Source organism: Apodemus sylvaticus, chromosome 9, assembly GCF_947179515.1.
Source record: "Apodemus sylvaticus chromosome 9, mApoSyl1.1, whole genome shotgun sequence".
Classification (NCBI taxonomy): domain Eukaryota; kingdom Metazoa; phylum Chordata; class Mammalia; order Rodentia; family Muridae; genus Apodemus; species Apodemus sylvaticus.
The window spans coordinates 41210362-41231295 of NC_067480.1; positions in this window are offsets into that span (position 1 = coordinate 41210362).

Sequence of the window (20934 nt, forward strand, 5' to 3'; positions counted from 1 at the left end):
CACATAAAGCCAGACACTCTGAAGCTAATAGAAAAGAAACTGGGGAAGACCCTTGAGGACATCGGTACAGGGAGAAAGTTTCTGAACAGAACACCAATAGCGTATGCTCTAAGAGCAAGAATTGACAAATGGGACCTCATAAAATTACAAAGTTTCTGTAAGGCAAAAAGAAAGACTTTTATATTAGGGTTTCTCGGGGTAATAGAACCAAGCAGAGAGAAGGATGGATGAGTAGGAGAATCAATAGACAGAGGTAGACACCGCCATAGTAAACAAGATGGATTTATGACAAGAATTAGCTCATACACTGTGGAGATGAGTGCAGGAGGCGGTCATCTCAGGAACCTGATGGAATGGTTCTCAACTCAAGTCTGAAGGCCTGAAACAAGGAAGCTGGTGAAGTATAACTTGGAATTCAAATGCAAAGATCAAAGCTGTGGGAATCCAAAGGAGCTGCTGGTGTGGCTTCCAGGGTCTGGAGTTCTAGGCATCAGATTCACGGGGCAGAGCAACCTGGCCTTTCCTCTGCCCCTTTGACCTATCTGAGTGAGGATGGATCTTCTTTCTTCCCTACCTTGGTTCACTGATGGTCTCTTCTGGAAACAGCCCCGCAAATATAATCAGAAATGATCTTTGCTACCTCTCTGGGTATCCTGTGATCCACTCAAATTAACATCAAAATGGAAATTCAGAGAAATTAAGCCGTTACCCTCAAGATTGAAAAAAAATATTGAAAAACAGAGAATCTGCATCCCTGCCCCCACCCCTTGGCTAACTCTTTCTGACTTTGGCATTTTTCCTTTATCTAATTATGACCTTTGAGGGGAAGCTTTGAAAATTACATGGACTAGCTTGGCATTATTTAAAATAGAAATTCATCCCACTGTGACACTGTCAGCAAGGCGATGCTTCCTAATGGCTACTTTGCACAAGTGCCCACAGCTCTGTCCGGGGACAGCTGTCTGGGAAGGCTGCTCACCACACGCAGCAGGACTTGTGCTCTCTGTGCCTCTAGTGGGACTAAAGAATTTGTGGTGTGACATTTTGCCTGCTTTAGATCCTAAATTCATCAGGTTCGTGGTGTGTTAGTATTGGAAAAATTAAGAGACATTCATGAGTCGTCTTTGAATTGATTGTAGTAATTATTTTGCTTATTAAATTAATTACATGTTTATGAACATATGCATATATCTATAAGTTCGCACACACAGACATATGATTTAATGTTAGTTGAAAACACAAACGTATGTGTTACCTTTAAAAATGAGACTATTAAAATCTTTTAAACGGTCAAAAGCCAAAGAGATTGATTACTAACTTCTTTTTTTATTACCAAAAACCTAGTTCAGGGCCTGAGGAGTTTGTACAGTGGGCAAAAGTCTGGTGAACAGCATGGGAACCCTTCAGATTCCAGTACTCATGTAAAAAAGACATATGAGTTATATGTATGTGACTCCAACACTGGAAAGGCCAAGACAGAGGACATAATGGCGCTCTTTAGCCAGCTAAGCTAACAAAACATGGTGATCTCTAGGTTCAGTAAAGGACCTGTCTCAAGAGGCAAAGGTAGAGAGTACTAGAGAACACCTAGGATCCTCCTCTGGTCTCCACACATGCATACATGGGCATGGACCTCCCTACATACATGTGCATACATGTGTGTACCTCATACACACACACACACACACTATTTATTTTGTTTATTTCTGTTAGAAGAAGGTAAGAGAATGTCTATAGGGTATAAATACTGGGCCATCCCCTGTGTAGGTATTAATTTATTAATAAATAACATTTTATTAATTATTAGTAACCTCATGCTGCGATGTTTTGTTTATTTCAAAGGTGAAAACATTATGACTAGCTGGGATGGGTTATCTAATCTATCCAATGTAACAGGGCTCTGCCAATCTGAAATTCAAATCTCTCAGGTGCCTCACCCTGAGGCTTTCCCCTAAGAGTTCTAACAATATTTTTCTCTTTAAGGGGAACCGTTAATTGGATAGTGCACACTCACATTCCCTGGTTTCAAAGCATCTTGTCCTCTCCAGATCATGCTTTATGAATTATAAATATTTCTGGGGAGGCTGTTTTCGGATTAAAGGAGGAAACTATTTGAGTCTTTTTATCTAAACGTTTACCCACCCCATGAGATTAATTGCCTAGGACATGCCAACTTTCCTCTTTTCATCAGCTGAAAAATGTAAAAGTGTCTCTTCCCCATTGCTTTGTCAGTAGAAACAGGGGGAAAGGCAGTACAGTAACATTCTTCTCTTAGCTAAATCACTTGAAGGACATGCGCCAATTCCTGGCTTTGATTCCCAGATCAGAAATACAACACATGGTGTTATATTTTCATGAGGACATGTGACAAAGAACAGCAGGAGTTTCCTCCTTCCTGCTGCAAGTGTGTAATTGGATCTTGTGTCACAAGTTTAAAAGAGAAGTGTGGAAGAAGGAAGAGACTCGAAGACATTGAAAGAAAATAATATATCCATATAGATTGGAATCTGGAATTTTACAGTTACAAGAAAGGCATTCTGTTAGCAAATTGCTAGAAATACTTATGTGAGTATAATCATATATAGTCAGAGGTAGAGGACTGTAGGGTACTACTTAAACTATAGAGCCACAGATCTCCTCAAAACAAACCCGAGAGCCACAAATAATAAAAAGTTTTATATTCAGTTTATAATGGAGATGGGTGTGAGGCTGTATGTAGAATATCAGCATCTTCAAGGTAAATGGCACTACTAAGTTTGACATTGTTTGTATATTAGTTACTTTGTCACTGTGGTCAACCAGTATCCAAATGGGGGAGGGGCTCACATTGGCTTACACTTTGAAGGAGTACAGTCCATTATTGTGAGGGAAGACAGAGTAGCAGAAGTGTCAAGAGGCTGGTCACATTGTGTCTGCAGTCTGGAGGTAGAGAGGATAGGAAGCATAATCAGACTTAGAAACCTTAAGGCCCAGTGACCCACATTTTTTCATCTAGACCCTATCTCAAGACTCAGTCTCATCAAGGGGACGAGTGTTCCAATACAGGAGCTTAAGGGAGACATTTCACATTCAAGCTACAACAGTTGGTCTGAGTTAGTTGGGTCTACTATAATTTTTTTTTTTTAAAAAAAGTATCATTCTATGGCAATTCTGGTCCCATTCAGGAACATATTTTAGAAACATGTTAACATTTAGCTCGCCTATCATCTATCCCTACCAACGGATGAAATAATTCTGTTGGGAATATATATCCTCAAATGGGTAGGATTAACCGACCCACTGAAGTGGAAAGAGAAATGAGTTACCTAGCAGCAGGAGCCGCTAGTTCTAAAAATATAGCGGCCACAACAAAGGACCCTGCAAATGAGAGGGAAAAGGATCGCCTTCGGTAATCACAGACCCAAGCTCAGGCTTTCCAATTTTTAATAAAATAAAACGGGCTCTTCCAGTGCATGGAAGGCAAAGCCAGAGACCGCGTGTTGTGGTGTGACGTTATAGACACGCTGGAGGAGACTGCAAATATCCATGCCATTGTGGAGAGATGCCAGACTTAACATAGGCGGTGCTTGGATAATTCACAGTGCATGCAGCTCTGTACCTCAGGGCGGAGTAGCTTGGCTTCACTGAGCCTTTCAAATTGTTGGGGGGAAAAGTTAAAGAGAGTTATGGAAATTTGTATTCGAAGGACGCATTTCCTTATCACCTCACAAACATTTTACAGTGTCTGCAGTTGGTGAGCTTTTGGATTTTTTTTCTTTAGGGAGATAAGAGATCGTGTTGATTCCTTGTAAGGTATACTGTTCTTGGCTACCTTGTATGTTCTTGGCATGTGAGATTACTAGAGTGTTATCCACTAATTTGTGTGAAAATATAGCTATTCTTTCTAATATTGATATCTACAACTACAAAGTAAAAATGCATAAATTCCTCAATAAGATGTGATAGCTTTTCTAATATTTGAATACCCTTATTATATTTTCTTTATTTTTGCTTTCTTCCTCTGGCTAGATCTTATTTGATTTTCAGACATTCCTCATCTATCATATTTGTAATCATCCCAATCTTTCCCTTCTGCAGTCCCTAAATGTTCCCTGGTTTTTAGAGCCACTCTGGTGCCTTTCCACTCACCAGGGAGCAGTGTATTTTAGTAGACAAAGGGTATAAAAGTCAGGAGCTGGCTAGGACTCTGACTCCCCTTCCCATCTGTAAGGGATGATTTCAGAGCTGACCACACGGAGTCTGAACCCGTGTTTAAAAGCATGGGATCTTCAGAAATTCAAGTTGTTTTAAACCACAAAAGCCAGTGATAAGACCACAAGACAGAGCATCACCCAAGCCCTCATTCCATAAGTCCTAAATAATTCTGGGTTACTGCCCTGGACCAATGGAGGGTTCATGTTCATCAGAGGTAAGGACAATGTCCCAGGGTCTTTTTATTTAGAAGAAAAAAAATCAAGATTTTAATAACTTGTAATAACAAGTCTTTGATGTTGTCTTTTGCAACATTATATTAATTTAAAGAATTCTCCCTTACCTATATAGAAAAACATTTACTCAGACTGAACAAGTAAAAATATATAAAGAATACGCTTCTCTTCCAAACTCAAGATACATAATTAACAAACAAATTAAAAGTTTAACAAAATTGTCTCTATAAACTGTTTGATTCATCTATCATCTATCTATCATCTAACAACCTATCATATCTATCTCTCTATATCTATCTATCTATCTATCTATCTATCTATCACCTAGATTTTGCCTCCTGACTAATTATCTCTATTTCACATAATATATGTATATAAAAATACATATGCATATACATATATACATATAATGATTTTTATTAAGAACACTTAGGCCTTGGGGTGCCTTGTTTAGAAATAATAGTTTAAAACATTTCCTAAGTCTCTTGACAAGTTATTGAATGATGATATCAAGGAAGTTTCAGGGTCTCCTTGAGCATATGGACAAACTCGTGTAGAAAACCATGGACTCTCAAGTGCCGAACTGCAGAACTTCAATTCTGTTTACTAAAAATCTCAGGCAAGCCTCCAGTACCTGAGATTTGATCACTAATTTTTGAAACAAAGTATTGCTATTTATCCCAGTTTACCCTCATTTTACTTATTTCTATTTGGTTTTCCAGGTCTATAAAGAACATTTAAATTTTCAACTTTGTTTCATAGAATATTAACTACCTCTCCTAGGCCTTGCGTTTTCTGAGAATGTAATAAACAGTCATCCTTATTCAAGCCCAATGAAGACAGATAAAGTCTGAGGTCTTGGGTACTCCAGTAGAGTTCACTTTCACATTGGCACACAGTCACAGCTCCTTGCTATATGGAGTATGGCCTGCTGTTACCATCAAGAATACCCAGAGAGCTGACCAGGAAGCTCACTTTTTGTTGAGTCACCTGTGTCTTCCATACTTGAGCCTAGATTTTTTTTTCTCTGTGGTGAACTGATTTTCACTAAAAGTGCCAAGACTTTTAATGAAAATCCAAATGACGCTGAGACAACTACATATCCATACGTGAAAAATGAAGCTTTACATTTAAAAAACACGAGTCAGAAACCCATATGCTACAATTAAGTTTATAAACATTTTAGAAGAAATAATAAAGACAGGTCTTCCTCAGGTTAGATTAGATAGTGAAATCTTACAAAAAAACAAAAACAAAAACAAAAATGCCATAAGCAATGAAAGAATTTTTTAAAATGGGATTTCAATAAAATTAAAAAACTTGCATGCTCTAAGGGGATTAATGTTTTCTTGGACGGACACATAGAGGACAATGGGAAATGACTACCAATAGAGATGGAGTTTCACTTGTGGGTGATAAATTATTGTACTATTGAAAATGGATGCTAAGTCGACCCCATTTCCATTCTGGTAGATAGGCAGGTTGCTAGAGTTGAATCATACAACACATGGTGATTTCTAGTATAATAAAATTATCTTAAAGGTGAAATGTCTCTGCATGTTGAAACGCTCATACTATAGTACCGCAAAAGAGCCACTGATCGCACTTCGTGAGAGGTCTTTTTCTAATGGCTTCCCAAATTAACAATACATGTGGCCTGTGAAGAGCTGGCATGAGGTATGGATGGCCATAGGTGTAAGATATAAATCCCTAATACATGTCATAGCTTCTGGAGGTGTTTGTTAGGTAACATCAGCAGTAATGAGCAACATTAAGGAAGAACATAGATTTGTCTATAATGAGGTTGTGGACAGCTATTACTGAACGTGCAGTTCTAGAGATTGGCTCTTAGAAAAAGCTCTGGAGCAGTTTTATCTAAAATTTCCATGGCCCCGTGTCTCTCTCTTACTTACTGTCTCTTGATTTTGCTGTCTAAATTGAGTTTGAACAAAGAGCAGGAACCATACATACAAAGCAAAAGAAGGAACACAAACGCGACTAAACAATTCTAATTCCCGCCAAGGGAGTAGTCTACTGGTGGACAGCAGCGCGTGGCCCTGGCTTGTGAGAGTCGCTGTGCTCATCTTGCTCATCTGCCTGCTCAGTGAAGTTACTGGGTAGCTAGCAGCCATGGTAGGAGGATTTACACCGCACAAAACCTGGCAAGGGTTTGGACTTTCTTTTCCCTGGAGATGGAGTTGCTCAACTTCTCACTGGCCAGCCTCTCCAGATTGGCTAAGGTAACACAGAGCAACGATTATGTGTTCTCTCTGAGCATAAACTGCACGTGAGTCAGGGCAGAAAGACACCAGCATTGAGAGCTGGCTGAGAAATTGCCACGCCCAGGAAGAATGCTTGCTTTGAACTAAAAGAAAATGGAGTACTACTTTCAAACAGTAACAGTGTCTGCTTCCTGTGCCTAGGGCATGTTTTGGAAAAGTGGTTTGGTTTGGGATGCATAACCACAGTAACTATTGCATTGGTTAAATAGTCTAAATTCTTTGATTTCTTTGTAACGAGTCTGTATAATGCTTAAATTCCAGAACCTTCTTATTTTTCAAGTGTTCTTTATCACACACTGGCTAACGGGATGACATCTTGCTAATCTGAATTTTTTTTTCTTATTAATCATGAGTAAGTAAGACCTTGCTTGGGATAATAGAAATTATTAGAGTAAATGTTTAAAATAAATGTACTTAAAAGAGATTCTTAGGAAGACTGAGGGGGCACAAGCTTACACCTAGGGACATCCAATGCAGTTGGAATTCTTGTGGAAAAACTCACACCAGTAGCTGATTGGATTCCATTCTCCCAGATGCAGAGCTATAAACAGAACGATCTGTTCTCTGTGCACAAATAGCATCCAGAGGTTTCTCTCAGAGAAAGCCAGCATCTGTTTTGAGGAGCCCTTTGAGGAAGAAATATATAAACACGTGGAAACAGCATGGTACATGCACTCCTTTGCTTCTAGAGTTGCCAGGCAAGTAGGCAACCAAGCCTCCAAGACAGAAGCCATTCAGCTGCCTTGTCCAAGGCGGCCCCACCAATTCTAGCCTTTCTGATATTTAATACACCAGGAAAATGGCAGCAAATACAGTTATGGCTAGAGTCAAGCTTGCCAGTTTCCTGGCATGGGATCAACGATTACTTAGTTGTACCTTTGCATATGAAAATAATCAAAACTTGACTGGAATGCTTGAGTGAAATGATTTCAAATTTCAGCTAAGCCTTCCATGCAGATTTCTATTCTTAATGACTAGTAAATAAGACAATTTATCAGGTAGACTATTATATATTTTCTAAGTTAGGGTTCTTAATATAGGGTTCTTGGATAAAATTCACTCTGTGAACTTGAATTATTTTTTTAAAAGGCATCTTTGTTTTCACTAACCTCAAGACTGAGGGATCATTTTCCTCCAACTATGCGTGTAGGCAACACACCACAGTGGCTGTGATTCATCAGTCAGAGAAGTCACAGATGTGTTTTATAATCACATTGAAGAAGCCGAAGATAGTTTCAAGTACCACTCTCCCCTCACAATTTTAAAATTAGGATAATTGCTAAACTTGCTATTATATCTTGTTATATAATTACTAATAAACACATATGTGACTGCATCAAAATTCTGACATTTTGATGTTTTGAAAAGTGTATTTCAACATAATTGGTTTCCTTGGGATTCTGTGTAATCCTAGCGATTTAATTTAAGCTTCTGAAAACATGACTGTGGGAAGGAGTCCATAGGCTCTACTGGATGGACAAAGGTGTCAGATGTCAAGAATCCTTATTAAGATCTACAGAACAATTGGTCTTCCCAGAATGCTGTCCCTGCCCAGGTATCTTTCCCATGAGGAAGACAGTCTTGCCACATTTAAGCTCAATGGTAATTTCATGAGAGTTTGGAGATAAAACAAAATGGTTACAGAATATGACTACCCTTAAAAACAGCTACCATCTAAGGCGATGTGTGCAGGTGTTTACAGAAAGACCGCTTGGAAGAATTAAATTGTCCTTTTAAAAAGACTGATCAGATGCCCCTGGGTCACAGAGGACATGATTAAGATGTAACCAGAGGCTGTGAATCATCAGGAGACCAAAGCGGTAAGCAGGATGCCTGGGACAGCGCTGAGGATTGTTGACTTGGCTATTACTGTATCTTCTTGTGTGATCTTGGGCAAGTGACATAACCTCTTGTGAGTCAGCTTTTCCATGTTCTTCATTCAGCTGGCCGTGCAGAAATCCCAAGAGAAACGGCTTGCTGAAAGAGACAACACAGATGATATTTTTAAGGCCAGGCAGTGCCAAGATTTTGCTTCCAGTCTTTGATGAGGGCTTCACTCCTAGCCTCAGCCCCTGCTCAATGTCCTACGTTTTAATCCTGGTTTCACTCTCAGCTCAACCTCCTGTTTGTCATTTTTCTACTGTCAGTGGCCATTATGGTGGGAAAGCATCCTCCTTGTGCCCTAAAGGAAGAGATGCTTGTCTTGTTGTGTTTTCCTCACACCTCTGTTCTCACTGGGTCGTTCACATTCTTCCTAACAAATTCTATCACCAGAACTGCTCAGTCACCCCCACATGCACCTCTGTGTGTTCAAGCCTGAAAGCTCAATGAACCTTTATGGAAAGAGAAGATTCTTTCTCACATCTCAAGAATTGGGTGCCTCCCCCAATACCAGTTAGTAGCGCAAAAATGTTTTGAGAATGAAAAGGAAAAACATTCTTGCAGAAGTAAAAATACAAATGAATGGAAAGGATATTTGTAAGAATTCCCATGAGCCTGTGGGGTCTGAGTCAAAACAGCTTATCTGTACATTATGGCTTTGGTGTTCCTCTTTCAAAGGTGAACCGAGTGTCAGCAGGGCCTAAGAGTTGCAAGCAGATAGGATAAAGCTTGGAGAGTGGCATTTTAAGGACCAGAATGTAGACAGAAAAAAGCCACGAGGAACTAAATGACTTTCAGATTATCTTTGATTTTCAAAGCATTGCTAATTATTAATAATGTCTAGTTATAAAGTCGTCTTGTTGGTTTTTCTGATTGAAGAAACTCAAGCTAGTTTTTAAGGTAACATTGCCAAATCAAATGGACAGAGACAGAGACTTCTGTTACTGGAAAGTCATGACAATGGCCACATCTGTTCTCCTGTGGGGGGAAAAATTCAGGTTAGACGTCAAGATTCCTCTTGTGCCAAGACGATGCTTACATTACATTGAAAAGGCTAATTTTCAATGCATCCTGGCATCTCTGAGAATAACATCTTTACTTAATAACTGAAATCAAACCTCTCATTTGTTGTCTACTTTCAAAGCCTTGGGTTTTAATTTTCTTTTGTCCTGGAACAATCCTGGCCATGCTATTTTCCAGTGTGCATTTTTCCCAGATTAAGATGGGATTTCTATGAGGTAAATCCCCAGATATTTAAATTCCATTTCCATTTTTTTTCAGGCATAAAACCATTTTCTCTCATCCAATTAATTTTGATTAGTTGGATTTCTACCTGCAGATCAGAGAGGAATAATGGAGGGCTGGGCATGGGTGGTAAAGTCCTCCAGATCATAGTAGATGGGGAAAAAGAAGGCCACTGTTATAGACACGATTGTTTGCATCTGGCTTGTATCTATTGGCCTTGTTTTTGTTCATATTTAGCTGTGACTTTTTTCAAGCCACACCCCTGATCCATTTAATGATAAAAGTAAAGAGTATGTGTGCTGTGTCTGGTGTGTGTGTGGTATGTGGTGTGTGTGTGTGTGTGTGTATGTGTGTATGTGTATGTGTTTGTGTGTGTATGTGTATGTGTTTGTGTGTATGTGTGTGTGTATGTGTATGTGTGTGTGTGTATGTTTGTGTGTGTGTATGTGTGTATGTATGTGTGTGTATGTGTATATGTTTATGTGTGTGTTTGTGTGTGTATGTGTTTGTGTTTGTGTATGTGTGTATGTGTGTGTGTGTGTGTGTATGTGTGTGGTGTGGTGTGGTGTGGTGTGTGTTCCATAAACTAACAGGGAAGGAAGGGTGGCTCATACAGCAGCCCTGTTCAGCTCAGGAGCCTGAGTTGTACTGAAAAACCCCAACTCAAAATTCTCAAACCCCTAGCAATTAGCCTGGACATAGTGCAACAGTAGAAAACTGTCAACCTTAAGATAGCACTCCCGTTGGCTTCAAAGACCAGCACTCCTACCGGCTGCAAGGACTCTCTCGCAGGCTGCAAGGACAAACACTCCCCTCGCTTCAAGGACCAGTGCCCTATCCCCGCTCAAAGTAACTGTGTTTGCCCAAGATAACCTGTAACCTTCCGCTGATCCATGAATTGCTGCTTGATCTCCCCATTCCTTATGACATAGATCACAGCCTAAGCATCCCCACTCCTTTTTTCTTTATGGTCTGTCTCTTTAAAAACCCCCAATGGCAATGGCACGGGGTCAAACTCCTATGTCCCTGCATGGGACATGAGAGGGGCCCCAGTGCCCTGAAGAATTAAACCTCATGTGTTTGCATCAAGAACAGTTTCTCAAGAATTTTTTGGGACGTTGTCCTATCCTGAGACTTAAGTGAGGTTTTCCCAGGATTTGGGAGTCTTCAGTACCCATCTGAGACCACACCAGAGATAAGCCTGGCTCTGACCTATTCTATTGATAGGTAGCCATGACCTCTGCTCTTCTGCAACTTCCAAGAAACCGAGATTCTTGGTAATCTGCTGGCAATATATGGACTTCTCTAAAGTCATCATGGAATGGGGGCCATCTTTACACAGGGGATGCAGGGTCCTGTGGTCAAGTTGCAGCACTCAGAATTGTTGAAAAGAGAAAAACCAACCAACCAAACAAACAAACAAAAAAACAAACAAAAATCCACTGGTTGTTGAATCCAGGTTAAAATTGTCATCAGAGTTTGGGTGCCTATGTGTGCAAAGCCACATTCCTTAGAATGTTCGCCTGTTGATCAGAATGATGTCATTTCTGAGATCCAATCATTTTGAATCCCAATGGAATATATTTGTGTTGTGTACAAATCTGAATGCTGAGAATTGTTTGGATTCAACCTCCTCATCTCTAAATAATTGTGTGCGTTCATACATTTTGTTTTTCTCCAAGTGCCTAATAGGTAGACCATCTTTTCCCAAGCATCTTGACTTAGAATTGAGATATTTGATGGACACTTTAACCTGTCTGTTTTGCATTCATTTAGACTCATTTCTTCCTCAGCACATCAAAACAGACTAAGGCAGGAGTCATAAAATCAAAGAACTGTTTACATCTCTCAGGGCTTGGTTTTGTTTTTTTTCTTTTTAAGTCTGAAATTAAGCTGTGCCAAAGCTAAACTAATTTGAACCTTGAAAGCTTTACTTCAGAAGGAAGTGAAACCACGGACTTTTCATCTCTGTTCAGGAACTCTTATTTTCTTCAATCAAAGCACAAGCGCTTGGTTCTCATGCGTTACACGGAACACACTGGTTTATTAACAACTGACACCAGAGAAAAGAGAGGCCTTGGAGAGCGCTTGAAGCTCATGTGCACCAGGAATCACCTTCGTGCACAAAACTGTCTGACAAATCTACAGGAGACATAACTTCCCTTCCTTGCAAGGTGAGTTGAGCAGACATTACCACTGCCGTGTGTTCAGCTGTAGTGCACAGGACACTGCTGCCGCCCTTTCCCCACCCCCTCCCTATACGTCCTAATTCCCTGATAGATTCCCCCATTTTAAGCTTTTTGCTTTAATAAAACTTGTTCAGCAACGTTTTTTTTCTTCCTACTTTCATAAAGGGAGAATTTTCACATTCTTCTCTTTAAAACAAGTGTTTCTATGGCAATTCTCCTCCTTTACAACTTTGCTTTTTATTATTGAATAATTAAACTTATTTGAACTTGATTCATTAGAGATATTTTCAAACACACAAAAATATACATCGAAGTAAATAAATAGAATTATTGAGACATACAAATTTTATATGAACATGTCAACAAATATAATCTTGTATAAGTTTTACTTACCATCTGCTTCAATAAGTAATGTTCTTCCATCTTATTTTCTCCTCCCCCGCAACTCCATTTTTAAAAAATATTTAAAGCGACTCTTAGGTATCGTCTTGTTCTATCCACTAACTCAAGTCTTGTTTGGTCCACTCATGTGCGCATCAGCCAATGGTAGACAGCCGCCTTTCAAACCACAATCATACCAGCTCTTTAAAAAGTAATAATGGTTCCTTAAAATAATTTACTCTCCAGCATATATCCAATTTTCACTCATTATTTCAAATATATATATATTGGACGATTGTTGACATCAGCGTCTACACAAGGGTCACATACTGCATTTTGCCAGCATGCCTTTAAGAGTCCCATCTAGATTACTTTTCCTTTAGTCTCCTTTGCCCATGCCATTGAAAGGTAAACTGAGGCAAGGAAAAACTTGTAATGAGTATACTGCAGTAAACAACAATTCAGGGTATGTGTAAGTTGGAATGCTAAGTGGTTTGTGGGTTCCCTCCAGGGGACATAGAAGAAGGCATTTGTTTATAAGATAAAGGTAGATGAAAAGCAAAGAAAATGCCCATTAGATACAGTGATACAGTTGACTTATTTGGTCTATGTTCTGGAGGTCCCTGTGTTGTATTAGTTGGTAGCTTCTAATTAAATCGGCAGGAGTTTTCCTTTATTTTAAGCATCTACAAGAAGCAGCACAAGTTGAAGTTCATTAATATCATGGCTTGCATCTTAAATGACATTCCCCAAACTCGTATATTAAGGGCTTGATCCCCAGTACAGCAGTATTGAGGGTGAGGCATTTGGATATGATCTATTATTAAGAACTCTGACATAATTGATAGGTTAAATCATTTATCGATACATAAGGTTAATGAGTTCAGAGCGGGGTGGTTGTATGAAACTTAGGCTGCTCTCTCTGCTTCTTGGCTGCCACAAGGCACACAGCTTTCTTTCACCACGTGCTTCGACTGGTTGACTGTGGCAGTGCACAATCTAAAAATCTTCAGACCAGCTGAACACAGTCTGAAACCTGTTGTTGTGTTTTATAAAAAAGAAAAGGAAGTCATGGATGTGTTTGGTAGAGGCCTGGTATGGTGGTAGGGTATGGATGCATCAGCATGGCCATCAGGGGCACCCCTGAGTTACCAGCCACACAATGGTGTAGTATAGAATAGAGTTTATTTAGGGCATGAGGAAGGGAGTTGAGGGGGTAGTAGAGACAGAGAAAGGCAGGGGGAGAAGGGACTGGCCATGAGCATGTTAGAGGCAGGTGGAGGGGAATGGGGAGAGAAGGGACAAAGGGGGAAGAGGAGAAAAGAACAAGAGTAGAGGGTGAGGAGGGGGCAAGCAGCTCCTTTTATACTGAGTCAGGCACACCTGGCTGTTGCCAGGTAACTGTGGGGTGGAGCCTAGAAGAAATGCTACCACCAGTAGCCATTTGAAGGTGTTTATCTTAAGCACTTCACCAAAACAATGCAACATAGACTCACTCAACTTCTGTCTGCTCATTGCTTGTGGTTAAGGCCACTTGTAAGTCTTAGGTTGTTTTTCTTGCTACTTTATACTTTAGGTCTAGTTTTCATTTTAACTCTCGACAATACTATTTAAAAAAGTAAAAGGGGGAGGGTGGGGGACTGTGACCCTGGAGTATTTTCCTCACAGCTAACTGTGCCCATATGGAGTCATCTAGTACACCTCTGCATCACTTTTGAGCGTGCTGGGAATTAGCTCTAGTGACTTAATCAAGTACACATGGATTTTATACATTGTACTAATCACTTTCTGTTGGGTTACATCAAAGGGACAGAATATCTGATTGTCCTACTTATAATGACCAAGACTCACTAGCTGGCCCTTGAGTGTCAGCTCATAAAATCTCCTCTCACATAATGCTTTGCCTCAATTCATGACTTTCTGAGGGACTGATTCTTGATTCTGCATTTACTGGTTTGGATACTAGTTATTTTGCTTACTAACTCTTTGGTTATCCTACAGTACCGTGTGACTGAGAAAGATAAGGTAAATATTTTTTCTCTGTGTATTTAATAAGTTTTTCTCCTCTTTAAATTTGACAGCTTGAGTGTGTGTGTGTGTGTGTGTGTGTGTGTGTGTACAATGTACATGTGACAATGTGATATAGGTGTGCAGGAGTGCACATATATTGAAGACAGAGGAAGACATCCACTGTACTGCCCTATCATTTTCTGCCTTATTCCTTTTAGACAGGATCTCTCACTAACCTTGGAATTAGGCTGGATGCCAACAATCCCCATCAGTCTTCTCTCTACCTCGTGTGGTGTTATAGCTATAAGTATGTGTGGCCGTGACTGGCTTTTTATACATGTTGGGGATTCAAATTCAGGTCTTCCAACTTGCACACTGAGTACTCCCACTTTTACAGTTTTTTTAATTTATATTTTTTTAAAGGTAGGAACTATATAAACTATATTTTTTAAAAAAGAGGCCGTTAATATCCTAAATTGAACAGTTACCTCCCAATGTAAACTTTACCACTGAAAACAGCCATCTATTTCAATATAGTGGGATCTTCAATCAAAATGTGAAACATTACTGAATTTCAAAAAATATGGGAATTTTGTCATATATAAATAAAGGACCCAGAAAAAATAAATTAAGATTTTATCATCTTATGTCTTTTACAAAAACAACAAGAAAAAACCAAACAAACAACAAAAAAACTGTTTTGGAAATGAAAATACTCTCTGGTTGTCACAATTTTGATTGAACATGTTCTGTTCAGATTGTTCAAAGGCAATACCATAAAATAACATATATTTTAATATCACAAAAAGGTTATATTTAAAATTCTTAAAATGAGTCTGGTAGCTCTCTCTGAATCTTCCTGAAGAAACTTCCCTTCCTCCCCAGTCTTTATCGGGAAGAGAAAGATTTACTCTGCAAAAATCAATATGTTGACCTGTTTGATTCATTTCCACTGAAAAGATTTGTCACTTCTCAGAAATGAAGATTAACCATGTTTGTGGAGTGGCTAGGTGTTTTCAACTATGGAACATGGTGAGAACTGGGTTAGGGTCCAGAGTCGGGTGGTCTTGATCTGTTTTAAAACATTATGCAAAACTAAACTTAAGACAATCATCTTCAATAGTCTTGTTAGACTACCCCCAGAAAATTTTTTTTCAACTAAAACACTGTTTTTTAAAGTCATAAAAAGAGACAAGCAATTCTTGTATGACAGTTTACAGAGGATTTCGCTTTCCACAGTTTTCAAATTTGGTTTTGGATCAACTGTCTTACAAACCAGGCATATCACCCACACCAAGGAGAGAGAGCTTGACAATCTTGCATGTAACTGATACATTGCAGGGAATTTTTTCGGGCAGCAAGTTTTCCTTGACTGCCAACATCTGCTTGCTAACGCCTGCACACATCCCCAGAGTGCTGAGTTTTGTAAACATTGTTTGATGATGACATACTGAAAATTACAAAAGTGTGTCTCTTTATCCACACCCAAAACCCTCTGAAGAACATTTCATAGTTTTAGACTGTGGTCAGCAGGCTTTGGGGGAATTATTTGACTTTCTTAACTCAAAATTAAATAGGTCTTTTATTAAAAATAAATTCCTGAGCTATGCTTACAGGAAATGAGATGGCCACAAGCCATGAGGTCAATTTTGAAATAAAATGCTACAGAAATAAAGGTTGTTTCTTACAACTCTCCTGATAAGAATTGCTGCAAACTGAGAAAGGATATTATTTCATAGAACTAAGCATATGAATAACCTTCCAATACATATATAAGTAGCTTGAAAATTATTCCTTTGACTTCTGTAGAATTGAAGACTCCACATCGCTCTACAGGGTAACATTCTGGCAAATCTCAATATTAAAGCAACATTCTTTTTAGCAGGAAAGATTGCAGAACTGAGCAGCAATGAAAGGAACACTGTAGTTCTATGAGATTAAAGTTTAAATGTGCAGTGAAGGCCATCTTTCTGGCTAACTAAAATCTATAAGGCTGCCACTAGCAGAATCTAGGGGGATGAGAGGAAAGGAATTTTACCGAAGTTGGAGAAGCCTTTTCTAAGTCAAACACTTACAAAGCCACGGGGATCCGTAAGACTGTGGCATCCATATTTACTTTCAAATCCCTCACAAATTTAAGTAGCAAAAAATGGTGAACCAGCTTTTTATGGGAAGGAAGAAACAGTAGTGACAGAACAGAAAGAGAGGAAATCTGTGAACTTGTACATGAGTACCCTGTGGGTTGCATGTGTTTATCCTGCCTGCTTCTTGTCCTCTGTATGCAACAGGAAGGACATCACTACCAGAAGGACCCAACATTTGTTTATTTGCAAATAGGACAAAAGCTACTATAGAATAATAATAAATAAAAAAGTTTAAATGAAAGCAATAATGAGTTTCCTTGTGTGTTATACGATTGACAACCCTGCCTCAAAGAATAACGCTGAAGAGGAATGGAGAATGACTTCAGACATCAACTCTCATGTGCAAAAGAATACATGTGTACCCATACATGTGTGTGCCCATATATATGTAAGCATTCATACACATGCATACCACACACATACACATAAAAATGTAGAACTTATTTCTAATTATAAAAATTGAACTTAAACTACATATAGACAAGGGCATTATTTTATCCACTGCTGTATCACTGACATCTACAATTTATAGTATTATATGAAACATAAAGCACAGATGAACACTTTAAGTGATTAAAAGGAGACAGTATACTTTTCCCCAATCTATCACTCAATTTATCCTTATGATTAGAAAAAGGCAACTTTTATTGGCCAGGAAATGTTGGAGTGCAGTTTGGGGAATGATGAAGTGATATATTAACTAAATAGTGGTATATTAATTAAACTCCTGAATGTCCTTCAGCAGAATAAATATGAACTAGTGAGCCCCAGCCTTCACTACACTGACTGAAGATCAAGCCAACTGCCTGGGCATTCAACACATGCAGTTGTACAAGGCTTCATCTTTACAAGGACTCAGAGTCATCATCTTGAGACTGACTTCCCTGTAGACAAGGAGCTTTGCTTTGCATTTTTTCCATTGTTTGGGTCTCTGATAACTCCGTGGGCAGTCCTCCTGGAGACAGTTTCTGAGACAACTGAGTTACCGAAAATATGCTGTATGGATGACCAGTAGTCTAACATAAAGAAGACAGCTAATGATAATTAAATGTGAACTTATAACCTTTAGAAAAGTCAGCAAAAGGAGTGTCAAATCATACCCATTTGCCTTGTTTCTTTAGCTTTTCAGCACCCTCTCCCAACATTTATCTGATGAAGAGTGATCACTGTGCATCGGCCACCACTGGCTTCCTAGCTGCCTAGATCCTAATTGGATTTGAAAATTCCAGTACTGTCTGAAACAGGGCAAGTTGTATTTTTACAGCTCTCAGGAACCATTCATCTACTCCCACTAAACAGTCTCCAAAAACTCTAACTACACTTGGTTGTCGCTCCTTGTAAATGCAGAAATGATAGTACTCAGGAGAACTGTAAAGTCAGCTTCTTTTTGCTGAATGAAAGCCACATACTAGGGATTTCTAAGTCTCTAAAGTGAAGGCTATAGTGGCACTCTAATGTAGTGTAGACATTTCTGACACATCGCTGGCACTTGTCTTCTACTTTTGACATGCTACATGTTTTACAGAAGATGCCCTGCAATCCCTCAAGGCACCCCATTGGCCACAAATTAAATTCTTTATGGCTACCGCTTTTCCTGGTGAAGCAAGGCTGCCACTCCTAGCATTTAAACCTTAGAGACATTTGGAGTTTGGAAGTGTATGTATGCCTTTACTCATCAGCCACACAGTCTAAGGTCAAGAACTCCATGTCAGGTGAAAGTGAAAGAGTACTTTCCACAGCTAAACTCAATCAACCAGTCCCAACTGTATTTCAAGAAAATCATAAGTCATGTTCAGGATCAGCACAAGGATATGTGCTTGCAAAACCTAAAGGCAACCCTTAAAGAGGGAAAAACTCAAGACTATTCCTCCAGGGCTAAACAGAGAAACTCTGTCTTGAAAAACAAAAAACAAAAACAAAAACAAACAAACAAAAAACTATTCCTAAAACTATTATGTTGGTTAAAGGTATTTTGATCAAGAGTATTTTTTAGAGTCATTTCATAAAATCTATGAATGTGTCTTGTGCTGGGTTTGGAGTTGGGTTGCCTTAAGATGAAACTTTTCCTACCTGCCTCTGGCCATCCTATCTTAAATATGACTGGCTTCTGTCTGATCTCAGAAGTTTATTTGTTTGTTTTGGGACACAGTTTCTCCCTATAATTGCCCTGACTGTCCCGGAACTCACTCTGTAGACCAGGCTGGCTTCCAACTCACAGAGACCTACCTGCCTCTGCCTTTGGAGTGCCACCATGCCTGGCTTCTGATCTCAGAAGTTAAGCAGGTGAGCCTGGTTCCTGTTTGGATGGAAGACATTTCTACAGATTCCAGTTGGAGAATCTTCTTTCATTAAGTCTGTCCTTGTGTTGTGGAATGTTGTTCTCCAGGTGTGACATGGATGTAACCTTCTGGAACTCTTAGCAGCTGTAATTACCAGCATAAGGCTTATAGAAGATTGGGCCCATTGACATTCCATCATGGGAGGGGAAGGGCTGGCAAAGTCTTGCTTCTCCCTGACAGCGTGTAAGTGGTTAATGATTGCTGAAGGGGAAAAAATTGTCTTCACTGGTTTGACTGACTGAAGCTTCCCATTCTCTGCTAAGCAACCCTCATTCATGGTCCTGCAAGCCCAGTAGAATTCATCAGTTTACCAACTTAGACTTAGGTCATACTAATTTGGAGGTGGGGTCCTACTGATATTGCCCCATCTTGGGTGCATAAACATGTGTTCAAATCTCCAAGAAAAGTTAATGCAACTTCTTGAATGCAAACTTACAGTAGATCCTTACTGTTAATTAATTACAATAGCCCTTACAATCTGGGGGACCCATTCTTGTCCTCAAACCATTCTCAGGACTTTATGTAACCTACTTTACTTAAGTTTAACTCTCGGACCCTGATTATCTCGTGCCTCTGACCATCTTGACTGACTTCTGTAACATGACTTTGTGCTAACCCTATATTCTTGTTTTTCAACTTTGTTCACATTCTCCAGTTCATCTCCACAAATCTCAAGGAGTCAACCATTCATGAGCTAGATGCTAATGACCCCTTCAGCCTTTCTTCCAGTGTCCCCTGGGAGAGGGGCCTTTCCTTTCTTCTCACTTATACTACATTTCTTCAACACATAGTTTAAGACACTCTGTCATGAGCACTATTCATATTCATCGTATTTGTTTCCGGTTTAGATCTTCTTTAAGAGAGAAGCTTCTGGTGGGAGGAACATCACAGACCAAATGGCAAATGTGCATTGGAAGGTTTAGCAAATAAAAAGAATGAATGATTCAGCATAGCTCAGCTATAAAGGGTATCTTGAAAAGGGTGTGTCAATCAGGCCATAGGAATTGCTGGATCTGCAAATTAATCCTGCATGTGTGTTATTCTAGTCTTGAGATGTGGTAACCATAGAAATACTATGAATGGGATGAAGACTCTCCATCCATTTGCTCTTTAAAGAGGTCACTCTTAGTAGATGAAGGATGGATTGGATAGTGAGGACACAATAAAGATAACTTTGTTCAAAGAAGAAGAAAATCATAACAAAAGGACATGATCTAAATCACAGTTATGCTAAGGGAGGTTGTATGATCAAAGGGATATGGAGAAAGAACATTCCAGGTACAGAAGACAGTAGTGGAAATACTTCACAGCAGGCCCATGTTGACCACACTGGAAGATTAATAAGAAATTAATTGTGACTATACCATTAAGAGTGAATGGAGGAAAGCAGGAGGTTGTGACAGAATTGGTATCAAGGAATGCAGACCATATAACCTTCTATCAGGATGTTTGGCTTTGTTCTTGGGCATTTGAAAAAGGCATCAGTGAGTCTTGGGTAATGGGATGAGATGCTCATACTTCAGTTTGAAGAAACATTGCTCTTGTTACTATGCAGAAAATTAAGCTCTAGCTAAGATCTGGGTAAGGAAACTGGAAAGTTATGGGACAAGCTCAGGAACAGGACTTGGCAGATGGTGGCTTGTATGGACAGGGTTGTAACAATAGAGGTTGGAGAAATACCCAGCAGACAGAATTTGGTGATGTACTTACTCATACGGAGTATTAGAGAACAAGAATGACCAAAAATGTCTTAAAGGTGAGAAATTTAGTTTGTGTGTACTTAATCCCAACCCCTGAGCTGCTGAGGTAGGAGAATCATAAGCTTGAGGCCAGTTCATGGTACATAGTAAGGACCAGGCCATTTTGGGTGGGCTAGGTAGCTAGACACCATCTGAGAATAAAGCAAAACCAAACAGTAATCAATTTTTATGGATGTAACACTATGACAAGAACAAAAAAAGTTATGAAATTATGATTGTAAAATGCCTTATATGAGTGGTTTCCTTTCATGGATGGATAGAGTAAGAGAATTAATG